Here is a 12,586-nt window from a genome sequence, read left to right on the forward strand (position 1 = left end):
CGGCGCCCGTCCTCACCGGTGATGATCCCGGGGCCCCCCGAAAACCCGTTCAAAGTAGTTGTAGGGCTCCCCGTTCATGCCGCTCCCGGGACATTATAACGCCTTCCCCTTTATTGGCTGCTGTTTCAAAAGGTGGTGCTGGCGATAGGGTAGGGGACGAACCCAGTGTGGATTATTGCAAAAAATAAATAAAAGAAGAAAAATAGAGGCGTCGGCGTGTAGATTGACCTCTTTCGCTTGACGAGCCTGGAGGAACATTTTAGTCTCATTTTAAAAAGCCAGTTTCTGCACAGGTGGCGGCAGCACAGGCAGGTACAAGGGGCACGTGGAGGGCGCCGCGCTGCAGATGCCCTTCGCCGCGGCTCGGGACAGCGTGTGCCCCGCTTGGCCGCCATTCAGTAAACGCTGCGTGAAGCGGTGTGAGCTCGTGGTTTTGGATGTACTTTTCAGGAGTATGTTTTCCAGTGGAGTAAGGCTTAGTATTGAATGGGAGCTTTCTTTGCCTCTCTGAGGACAGACAGGAGTGTTTGTTTTTATTGTCTTCTCATTTTGTTACATTGTGTACGAGGGAAAAGTGAAGGCGATGTTTTGGTTTAGTGTTTTTAATTCTATGGAGTTCTGCTACCCGCCCCCGCCCCCACCCCCAGGGTTTTTCCTTTAGAGAATTATGGTAGGTTTTTCTTTTGCTGTTTAAATAAAAATTCAAGATAGACTTAAAAATCATTCTTATGGGACATTTTTATTTCGCATACCTCCACTTGGCGTTTTCTGTTTGTCTCTTTCCAACTGACCTCCATTTAACAATCTACAATGATGGCCCTACCCAATTTAGGACATCTACAGAAAAAATACATTTAAAAAATAATGTATAAGAATTATTTTTAAAATACATATTTTAAATGAGAATTATTAATAACATTCATTTGTGAGAAACATGATTTAGTTTACTTATTTGTTTCTAATGTGCCTTGTTTTATGTCTCTATTGGATATGATTTATACTTAAGAGATGTAAGTTTAACTTCTTAAGAACAAAGTTATAATTTTTATTTAATTATGTTACCTTATTAGTGTCTCGTTGAATGGTAATTTTACTTAGCTAATTAGTAACACTCTTTAAAGCTGAACTCTAACCAACAGGCTAGTTGTGACTATTTGGGATTTTAAAAAAATAATCAAAATTGGTCTTTGTGCAATGTTTTATTTTTCTAGAACAGGCTTACATGTTATGCGGTTTTTTGTCTTTCCAACATTTAACAAAACAAGTATGTTTCCGAATAATTTTTTTTCTTTTGGGGAATTTGGGGTGAATGTCTTTTGTAAAACATAATTTTAACCAGTTCAACCCGAAGAACTTAAAAAATATTGGATTAGATGACTAATTAAATCTTAAAATTTCTGTTTATCCTTGGATTGGAAAAGACTACATATCTTGGGTTATTTTTAGTTTCCTAAAGGTTTCTTAGCTTAAGAGGAATCAGACTAGAGAAGAAAGGACATCCTTTTCTATAGCTGTAGAAGAAATTATTATTAAAGGCTGGCTTGGCTTTTTGATTGAACAGTGGGTCCTCTTCAGGTAGTGTTTTATTTTCAATATAAAGTAGTAAGGAATCACATATGATTAGGGAATATATTAGTTTAACTACTATGCGTAATTAGAAATTTTACAATCTTTATTCTATGATGGTGTTTATGCCACATATAAATTAAAGTTATAGTTTTATTTACACAAAATTATACTTTAGAAACTTTATAAAAGTGCCTTTTATAATTAAAAGCTCATTTTCAGTTTTTAGATATTTTAATTACTGATTTTTGTTCATTTTAACTTGTGGTAGACCATATCATAAAATTATCAACCACATTTCAGTTTCAAAATTAAGCATAAGTTGAATTCTCACATCTACACAGTAAATATTGGGAGTGTTTGTAAGTCATTTACCTTCAGGTATAGCTTCTTTTGAGTTTGGGGGGTGGGCAAATAATTTTAAATGAATAAAACGACAAAAAAATAAGGACATATTAAAACAGCTAAATTCAAGGCTAATTCAGATGACACTGTTAGACATTACTACTGCCTTATTTAACAGTAATATGCATAATATACCTGGCATTAGGAATAGCCACGATAGGCCTTTAATATATTGTATTATTTTCCATATGAACAACTGTAAAGCTACTTTTGCCCCACCCTGTATAATCATCACAATTCCTAAAGAAGAATCTGTATTATACATATTTTTGCATACTAAATTCTATAATTATTTAATGCTATAATTTTTAAATTATTTGAGCTTTCTAACCTAGCTGATTAGTAATTAGATTTTGTTTTTTCATTATTTTACATTTCTGAGTTTTCTGTAGTGCATTTTTAATTTCTGACATTAATCTCCCAAAGTGTAAAGAAAATTAAATTTACACTCATCAGAAACTGGGTGGACATTGGTATATAAATTACATAACTATTGATTTAAAAACAATAGCCACTTAAGTGTGCTTTCATTTGCAAAGAAGATGTTCTTTTATTGTATAAAAGAGACTTCTGCCAATGAGACACGTTAGGATACTTTATAGTAGGACCTTATGTAACCTTGTCACCTTAATCTCTGTAGCTCACAGGTTACTAAGGATATTTTAGCAGTCTTTGAAACACTGAAATTCAAGAACTGACAATAATTTGTACCTTACAGTTTGTTATGATGAGAATTGACCTACACTCTGCTGAAATTTAAACATGTAAGACCATAGCCCTCCAAAGGGACAAGTTCATTTTATGCTTTATTTGTATTTAATTCTAGTCTTCTGGAAAACGTCTGGTTAATGAGAGAGAAGTATCACCAGAGGGAGTATACCTGTTATACTCCCACATTTGTTATACCTGTTTTCTACCCTTGGTCTGGGGAAAAAAAAACCCACTTTAAAAATAAGAATAAAATTTTATTTTAGTTCTCAAACAAGTAGACAAAAGATATTGAAAGTAAGTTAGGAATTGTAGCTGTTTGGAGCTGCTATCATTTATGTAATAGTTAATCAAGGTTGTTTTCTTTTAGAAAGAGGTACAGTTATTAGAAAAATGAAAATGATGTATTTTCAGAGTGAAATAATGGGTTTTTAAGTAAACAGTTACACATCTGTGAAAGTTAAGGAACATCCAAATACTAAAAATGTTTTTTTTAAGATAAAAAATGTAGTACATTTAAATTGTTTGTTCTTGAAATTGCTTATATTTTGGAAGGAGGAATAAAGATGAAGAAATATCAAAGACTAGAAGAAGGTTCTTTTCCCTTTTGTAGTTGGGTGGGGGAGGGGAAAGCAGGCAGTGGTTAATTCTAGAACCATTTGTAATATTCTGCCTCCATCGTGGCATTTATAGATGATGTTAAATGAGGAGCCACTCGTAGGGCCTTGAAAATGACCATATGATTGTCAGAAGCAGGGTTGGAAATTTCAGTTTGATATCTTCAGAAATAAGATTTGTGCATATGTTTCTTTCCTGCCTCTGGAAATTAAGAACCTCCTTTTCTGTCAGCTGAAAATTACACAGTGGAATTTGAAAGTCAAAATGTCTCTATCACAGACTTAAGGCTGCAGTGAATTACTTTTAGGAATGGAGAAAATATAATTTGAATGAGGATAAAATAGTCTTTACTCATGTTAAATATTAACTGATGGAATTATTTCCATGTTTAACTTTTTTTTAAAAGGCAAGGCAAAATAAAATCTTGTAATCTTAACTTATTCTAGGTTTTGCCTCTACCTTAAAAATTATTACATGATGGATGATAACATTTAATGTTTTGAAATTCTAGTTTGGGAAGGAGATTTGTTATGAGAAGAAGATTATTTCATTGAAGCAAAACAGGGTAGTTTACATGGAGAGAAATTCGTTTCTTTTGACTTACTCTTAAGTCAATACATAATACTTATTAAAATTTGAGATGGTCATCTTTCCCATCTTAGATTTTCACTATGAACTTTATAAATTATTTTAATGTATCTTTGTTGGTCCTGGATGGACTTCTTAGAATCTATTCATTTATATACATATACATATATATATATATGGGTGTGTGTGCAGTTGACCCTTGAACAAGGCAGGGTAGGGGTGTTGACCCCCGGCTCCCCAAGCTGAAAACCCAAGTATATCTTTTGACTCCTCCAAAACTTAACTATAGTCAGCCCTTCATATCCATGGATTTAACCAATTGCAACCCAAAAAGATACTTTCTTAAAAAAACACACACAAACTTTTATTGATTTTAGAGAGAAAAGGAGAGGGGGAGAGAGAAATAGAAACATCACTTATGAGAGAGAATCATTCATCAGCTACCTGCATGTCCCCCACTGGGGATAGAGCCTGCAACCCCCACAAACCGTGACCACCTGGTTCATAGGTCGATGCTCAACCATTGAGCCACACCAGCTGGACCAAAACGGTATTTTCAATCTGTGGTTAGTAATCTGCTTTATGGAGAGTCAACTGTACTCATAGCTTGCCTTTGCCTTACTGATAACATAAACAGTTTATTAACATTTTCTAGGGTTTGTATTATATACTGTGTTCTGTAATAGAGAAAGCTAGAGAAAATCAGAAGGAAGAGTAAATACATTTACTGTATTTATTTATTTTTTTTAAAATATATTTTTTATTGATTTTTTACAGAGAGGAAAGGAGAGGGATAGAGAGTTAGAAACATCGATGAGAGAAAAAACATCGGTCAGCTGCCTCCTGCACACTCCCCACTGAGGATGTGCCCGCAACCAAGGTACATGCCCTTGACCGGAATCGAACCCGGGACCCTTGAGTCCGGAGGCTGATGCTCTGTCCACTGAGCCAAACCGGTTAGGGCCATTTACTGTATTTATTGAAAAAAAAAATCACATGTCCGTGGATCAGCATAGTTCCCACCTGTGTTGTTCAAGGGTCATCTGTATATACACACATATAGGTAGATAGATACACACGTAGGTAGGTAGGTAAAATTTCTATTTTTTTGCATTTTATATATGTAACTATATTTACTATATAAATCAACCCATTTATCTATACTATATGACTTCCCAGGATAATTTATATGTGAAACCTTACCCCCTTTTTAAGTCCTCACCCCAGGATATTTTTTTCATTGAATTTTAGAGTGGAAGGGAGGGAGGAGAGGTGGGGGAGAGACAGAGAAAGAGAGAGAGAGACATCGATGTGAGAGATGGGCCATGATCAAACCTACCACCGAGGTACGTGCCCATGACTGGGAATGGAACCTGCATCCCTTTTGTCCGCCTGTGGGCTGCTACTCAACCACTGAGCCAAACCAGCCAGGGCAACCTCCCCATTAAAAAAAAAAAATACATTTTTTATTGATTTCAGGGAGGAAGGGAGAGGGAGAGAGAGAGAGATAGAAACATCAGAGATAGAGAAGAATTGATTGGCTGCCTCCTGCATGCCCCACACTGGGGATTGAGCCCACAACACGGGCATGTGCCCTGACCAGGAATCAAACCGTGATCTCCTGGTTCATAGGTCAACGCTCAACCACTGAACCACACCGGCCGGCCCCCCCTTCTTAAATGAAATCCTGCACCAAGAGGAATAAAGTACATGTCCAAAAAACTGATCCAAAATGTTCATAGCAGCTTTTTTCATAATAGGAATGAACACAACAATATATATGAATCTCAGTAATAGTATGCAGAGCAAGGGAAGCCAGGCATATGAATGTACCAAATGATGCTGTTTATAAAAAATACAAGAAGAGGCAAGACTTACATATGGTGATAGAAATCAGGTCAGTGGTTTCTGGAAAAGGGCAAAAAGGGAGCTTTCTAGGGAGATGGAAATACTCTATAGCTTTTTTGGGTGATGGTAATTCAAGTGTACCCTTTTGGTAACTTTATTTCCATATAATTTTTAACTTACAGAAAGTTGCAAGATTAGCACCAGGAATTGTTGGTGTATACATTTGTTCAAACTTACTGAACTGTGTACTTAAGATCTGCATCTTACCGAATAAATTTTACTTAGTAAGGAAAAAAGCTACAAAAGTTTGTTGAAGGAGAATGATCTCTGCAAATGTGAAATACCTATATTCAGAATTAATGTGGAAAAAGAGAATCAGTCAGTCTTTTCTCTCTGCATATATGTATGCTTCTTTCTGAAGTTTCATGATGGCATATTTCTGTCAGAAAAAACAGGATACTGAAAATGATCCAGGGCAGAACCGCCAGCAAGGGAACCTGCTTTACGTTGTTGTCCTGTGCATGTTATCTAGCAAATGAGACTGATAGCAATAGCTTTCTGGGAGTTGAAGGTGGTGATTACTCTTATTAAAAGAGTTGCACACCTACAGTGTGCTGATTTTTGCACAGACGTGTACAGTTTTTACCAGAGAGGAGGTAAGCAAATGTTGTCATTTTGGGATGGTGCTGTTTATCACAGGGAGGAAAGATTGGTGCTTGTAAACCATATAAACTATTCTTGATCACTGGTAAGTGAATTTGCTGCTATTAGTCTTATTGCTTCCATAGTCTCAATAGAGTGATTTGATTTAAATTACACCTATTTAAATCGTAGTTTAGGCCATAATTTTAAAAAATTCAACTCCCCCCCTATATAATTTTAAATATGTGTCCACAATTTAGGATTAGGTATAAGTTATGGATATTGGTTCATTTATTTAAATTCTTCCCTTTTCGCATCTACATAAGAAAGTTATTTATCTTCTTACTTACTAGATTGGAAGATGTTTGATAATGGTTTTTAATTAATTAAAATTTAAAAAAATCCTCACGCGAGGACATATTTTCATTGATTTTAGAGAGAGGGAAAGGGGGGGGAGAGAGAGAGAGAGAAACTTTGAGGTGAGAGAGAATATCAATTGGTTGCCCCCTGCATGCTCCCCGACCAGGGATGCAACCCGTAACCTTTTGATGTACTGGACAGCACTTAACAAGCTGAGCCACACTGATTAGGGTTCAACAAATTAATCATTGATGCTGGGGATAAACATCTATTTTAACTAACCAAAATTATACATTTATGTGGCTTATATATATTTTTATCAACAAAAATATGTTAATTGAAGAGAAAAATGTCAAATGTCCAACATCAGCCAACATGGATAAAAGGACTAACTTTTTTCAATTAAATGAATATATTCATAAATTCATGTTCCTCTGAAATGGCAGACAGGGCTTTTTTGCCCTTTCTTACCCCCTAATGACTTTCTGTCAATTCATAGCCTGGGAAAGAAAGATTGATTTTTTAGCTTTCATTTAGGATAAATTAGTCCAAATATTCTATATCTATAGAATAAAGTACTATTCATTTGGAAAGTTAGATTGTCTTCAAAGTGTAGTTTCTGAGAAATGCTGTTGTCTAAATGTTTTTCTGTTATCTTCTCTTTCTCTAAAAACTCAGTCATTGCCATGCTTTGTTAGGTCTCAAATCTATATCTTCTGTCTAAACTTGAGGCCTTCCAAATTTGAGGCCCAGATTTTCACCTATGTCTTGAAACTAAATATGCTTAAATACCATCTGTAGCAGCTGCACACCCAACACCCCACCCGCCCCAGCCAAATCCCCCCTTCCCTTCCTGACTTTTCCTCTTTATCTGTTAATGACTCCATTGTTCTTACTGGTCATTTGTTACTCTTCCTTTACTTCTTAAGCTCAATGAGTCACTCACTAGTCACCCTCCCCCCCCCCCCCCTTTTAAAATTTCTCTTTTTTTTTTTTTTTTTTTTTTTTTTTTTTTTTTTATCTTTTAGTTTTTTATTTTATTTATTTTGATTTCAGAGAGAGGGAGTGACAGAAACATCAGTGAGAGAGACTCATCGATCAACCACCCCCCCCCCCCCCACACACACACACACATACACGCACAACTGCCATACCTAGACAGCTACTAACATGTGGATAGCATGCACAGTGTGGATAAGCTTGAGGAAGGGATGATTCATGTCCTGGGTGGGATGGAGTGGATGGTGTGCAGTTTAAAAACCTATGAATTGTTTGTTTCTGGAACTTTCCATTTACTGGGGTAACTGAAACCGCAGAAAGTGAGACCGTCGATAAAGGGGTACTATTGTAGCTGATTTCCAAGTCACTCAGCTCAAATAATCTGGTGAATGGTGACTGGCAGTTTATCAAGGAATATAAGCAGCAGACTTTTCATAGACCACAGAAATGACCCAGGATGAGTTCCTTCTAGCCCAGTACTTCTGCAAGTACTTTTTAGTGGGGGGAAATACTGAGAATATATAACACATTTTTAGGACTTACTAGTGTTTTCATGGCTAAAAGAACAGGTGTGTAGGTTTACCTTAAAACTCTTCTATCCCTTGTCCCCTTATTTCCTGGCCAAGATAATTCCCATCAAAAAGCCACCTTTGCTGAAAGTGACATGATACTCCTTCCCTTTTATTACTCCTTCCCTTCTTAAATATGTTTTTTTTTGTTTGTTTTGTTTTTACTGATTTCAGAGAGAAGAAGGGATAGGGAGAGAGAGAGAAACGTCGATGAGGAACATCAATCATCTGCCTCCTGCATCCCTCCTATTGGTGATTGAGCCAGAACCCCGGCATGTGCTCTCACTGGGAATTGAACCGGTGACCTCCTGGTGCATGGGCCGATGCTCAACCAATTGTGCCACATGGGCCCAGCCCTTTTATTTGTTTTGTTAATCCTCATTCAAGGATTTCTTTTCCATTGCTTTTCAGAGAGAGAGTGGGAGGGAGGGAGAAAGGGGGAGAGAAAGAAAGAAACATAGATGTGTGAGAGACACACAGATTGCTTGCCTCCCGCACAAGCCCCAACCCAGAGCAGGGAGTGAACTCACAGCCAAGATACATGCCCTTGACCGAGAATTGAACCCGTGATCCTTCTAAGCCACACTGGCCGGGGCTTTCCCCTTTCTTTACAGGCTCCTGGAATGGACATCCTATATAATAAAAGCCTAATATGCAAATTGTCCCCTCGGCCGGGAGTTCAACTGCTCGCTATGACGCGCGCTGACCACGAGGGGGCGGCGCAGAACATGGTGGGCGTCGGCAATGCAGCACTGGCAGCAGGTGGCAGTGGAGGTGCTGGTGGAGCAGGTGAGCGGGCGGCACCAGGCCAAGGCGGGTGCGAGCGGGGCCCGATCGCCCAGACCGCAGTGGGATGGTGGAGCAGGTGAGTGGGCAGCGCCAGGCCAAGGTGGGTGCGAGCAGGGCCCGATGACTCAGGCGGAGGGGGGCGCCCGGGGCCCAGGTGCTGCCCAGGGCCTAGAGGTCAGGTGGGACCTGCCCTTCCGTGCCAGATGCTCGCGCTTTGATCGCTGGCCAGGCCTAGGGACCGTACCTGTGCATGAATTTCGTGCACTGGGCCTCTAGTATGTCAGAAAGATAGGAGACAGAGGTTAGTTGGGAGGATATAAAATAGAAAGGGGAAAATAAGTAATACCCATCGTACTTCCATTAGCAGTCATCCAGCCTCCAGGGCTTCGGGGCCTGATTCCTTTCTAGAGGGATTATAGTTTACTAGTATGTACTTGGCTTACTTTTGGTCAGTTTATGGAGATCTTTCATCTTTCTGTTCTTCTGGGAAATGTTTGCATTTCTTACTAGTAGGAATTAAGACCCAATTTAAGATTACTGACTTTGGGAATAAGATAATTATCTTATTGTTTTAGATAAACCAGAATATCTGATTATTTTCTCCAATAGGAACTAGGAATAATATGGGGATTCTGAGATGCTTATGCAGAAATTAATTTAATGGTTAAGAGTGGAAAAGGGAAGAGAAAAATACACCATTTCTTGGAAGCCTAGTGTGGTAGGAATAGACATTGGGAAGAGATTCAGGAGTGTTGCTACTAAGTTCCTATCTGATCTTGGGCAAGTTAAAGTTATTTAACCTTTCTGAGACTTGTTTTAATTGTATAATGAGTGGGTTGGATCAGATAGTATTTTAAGGTCTTTTTGTAGCTTTAAAATTCTAAAATGAGTGTTTTCTCAGGGGAAAAAAACCCCTCATCTAGTGTTCATAATTAATGGTTTTTCAGTGGCTGTTTTATGTACATATTTTTTTGGTTGTTTCCACTACAGTTTAGGAAAAGAAATAATTAAAGGAGTCAGCATTCAGAAAATTGATTAGATTGTAGAGTGTTCATTTACTAGTTTGTGTCTCCACTGAATTTATTCTGAACTCTTACTTTCACCTATTTGTGTCCATTTTCCTGCCTTTCTCATTTTTTTATTTTATTGTTTTTGCTTTACAATAGGACTTTCATATCCCTCTTTTCATTGCTTCTTCTTACCATTTTTTTTTTTTCTAGCTGGCCTTCATTGCCCGTATTTCATATGGGCATGAAATTCATCCTCTAGACCAGTGGTTCTCAACATTCCTAATGCCACGACCCTTTAATACAGTTCCTCATGTTGTGGTGACCCCAACCATAAAATTACTTTCGTTGCTACTTCATAACGGTAGTCTTGCTACTGTAAACAATATGTAATTATATATGTGTTTTCCGATGGTCTTAGGCGACCCCTGTGGAAAGGTCGTTCAACCCCCAAAGGGGTCGTGACCCACAGGCTGAGAACCGCTGCTATAGACCCTTGAGTCTGATCTATCACTAAATTAAAGTTAGACATCGAAATGGTTGTTAGGATTAACGGAACCCTTCTACTCTAATACAGAAACTGGAGAGATGAATCTTAGGGTCAATGAAGTGGGAGAGCTGAAGAGAGAAGAAATAGTGTGCACAAGAGTTTCCAAGAATTTTTGGATTTCTTTTTCACTTAAAAGTTAAAATATATAAGTTTTGATAATGGTGACTCTGCCAGTGATATAAAAATTCGGTCTAGAAGTCTTAATGCAGTGGTTCTCAACCTTCTGGCCTTTTGAATACAGTTCCTCATGTTGTGACCCAGCCATAAAATTATTTTCGTTGCTACTTCATAACTGTAATGTTGCTACTGTTATGAATCGTAATGTAAATATCTGATATGCAGGATGGTCTTAGGCGACCCCTGTGAAAGGGTAGTTCGACCGCTAAAGGGGTCGAGACCCACAGGTTGAGAACCGCTGACTTAGAATATGCCTCAAACATGGTTAGAGTATGATAAATTATTATAAGGCGAGAGAAGGGAAAATGCATTTCAGATAGAACATTGAGTGATAATGAAGGGGAGATAATCCTTGATTTGTTGAAATGATGAAGCAAAATTGGCTGGAGGGAATAACCTGTTGGAAAATAGTAGGTAATGGTGTCAGGGCAGAATTATGAGTGATTAAGCCAGGGAGTATGACATCTTTCCCTATGTACTGAGGGAACTTGGGAGGATTTCTTGGATGATTTGTGAAGTATTCCTGTGTTATAGATAACATTTCTAAGTCTGCATCTCTAGCATATCTCACCTAACTTCAGTATAACTGAAATTCCTATTCAAACTAATTTTGACAGTGAAGCTCATGATCTTTCCTGAACGTTATGCCTCTTTAGTTTGTGCATTTCTTTTTTTTTCTTTAATATTTTTGTTTGTTTGTTTACTTTTTAAATCCTCACTCGAGGGTATTTGCCAGTTGATTTTTAGAGAGAGTTCAAGAGAGAGGGAGAGATGGAGAGAAATATCGATGTGAGAGAAACACATCAATTGATTGCCTCCTGCATGGGCCCGATCAGGGCCTGTTCAGGGGAGGAGCCTGCAACCGAAGTACTACCCTTCTGCGAATCAAACTCTGGAGTCGTAGGCTCTATCCATGAGCCAAACTGGCTAGGGCTAATTTGTCCATTTCTTTTTGTAAACATGTCCATTTTTTTTCTCCAGTTTAGTGGGTTGTTTCTACTACCGTTTTCCTCTCTGTCCTTGAAAACCCCAGTCTAGATCTTAAATCACCAAAGCCATAAAGTGGGAAGGGCCAGGTAGAGGAAGGTTGGGAAATACCCTCTAGTGCAGCTCTCTTGTTTATATTATAGACTAGAGGCCCGGTGCACAAAAATTTGTTGTTTCTACCGTTTTCCTCTCTGTCCTTGAAAACCCCAGTCTAGATCTTAAATCACCAAAGCCATAAAGTGGGAAGGGCCAGGTAGAGGAGGGTTGGGAAATACCCTCTAGTGCAGCTCTCTTGTTTATATTATAGACTAGAGGCCCGGTGCACAAAAATTGTTGGGGAGTTGCGCCGCCCCGTCATGCACAGAGCAGGGCGGATCAGGGGGTTGGGGCGCTGCCCCCTGTCACTCACAGAGCAGGGCCAATAATCGGGTTGGGGCGCTGCCTCCTGTCACTCACAGAGCAGGGCCCATCAGGGGGGTTGGGGCTCCGTACCCTGTCACACACAGAGCAGGGTTGATCAGGGGTTTGGGGAGCTCCCCCCTGTCATGCACAGAGCAGGGCCGATCAGGGGGTTGAGGAGCTGCCCCCTGTCACCTGTCACACGAGCAGGGCGGATCAGGGGGTTGGGGCTCTGCACCCTGTCACACTCAGGGCAGGGCCAATGGGGAGGTTATGGCTCTACCACCCCACACACAGCGCAAGGCCCGTGGAGGGGGTTGGGGCGCCACCTTCTATCACCCACAGAGCAGGGCCGATCAGGGGGTTGGGGCGCC

The 12,586-nt window shown here is 39.2% G+C and overlaps 1 protein-coding gene across 3 annotated transcripts in view; it reads left to right on the forward strand.

Moving 5' to 3' along the window:
* FKBP5 (FK506 binding protein 5) overlaps positions 1 to 12,586 on the forward strand; it is a 131,358-nt gene that overhangs the window by 3,992 nt on the left and 114,780 nt on the right. Inside the window, exon 1 of one of the 3 annotated variants that reach the window (XM_014529596.1) lies at positions 288 to 312. The exons of 1 other annotated variant lie outside the window; for it this stretch is intronic. The gene's annotated coding sequence lies outside the window, so the exon portion shown is untranslated. Of the gene's footprint in view, positions 1 to 287; positions 313 to 5,758; positions 5,783 to 12,586 lie in introns of those variants that run through there. One more of the 3 variants, XM_014529600.1, reaches the window with a different exon arrangement.

This window comes from Myotis brandtii, unplaced genomic scaffold, assembly GCF_000412655.1.
Source record: "Myotis brandtii unplaced genomic scaffold, ASM41265v1 scaffold687, whole genome shotgun sequence".
In the NCBI taxonomy this organism is placed as follows: Eukaryota; Metazoa; Chordata; class Mammalia; order Chiroptera; family Vespertilionidae; genus Myotis; species Myotis brandtii.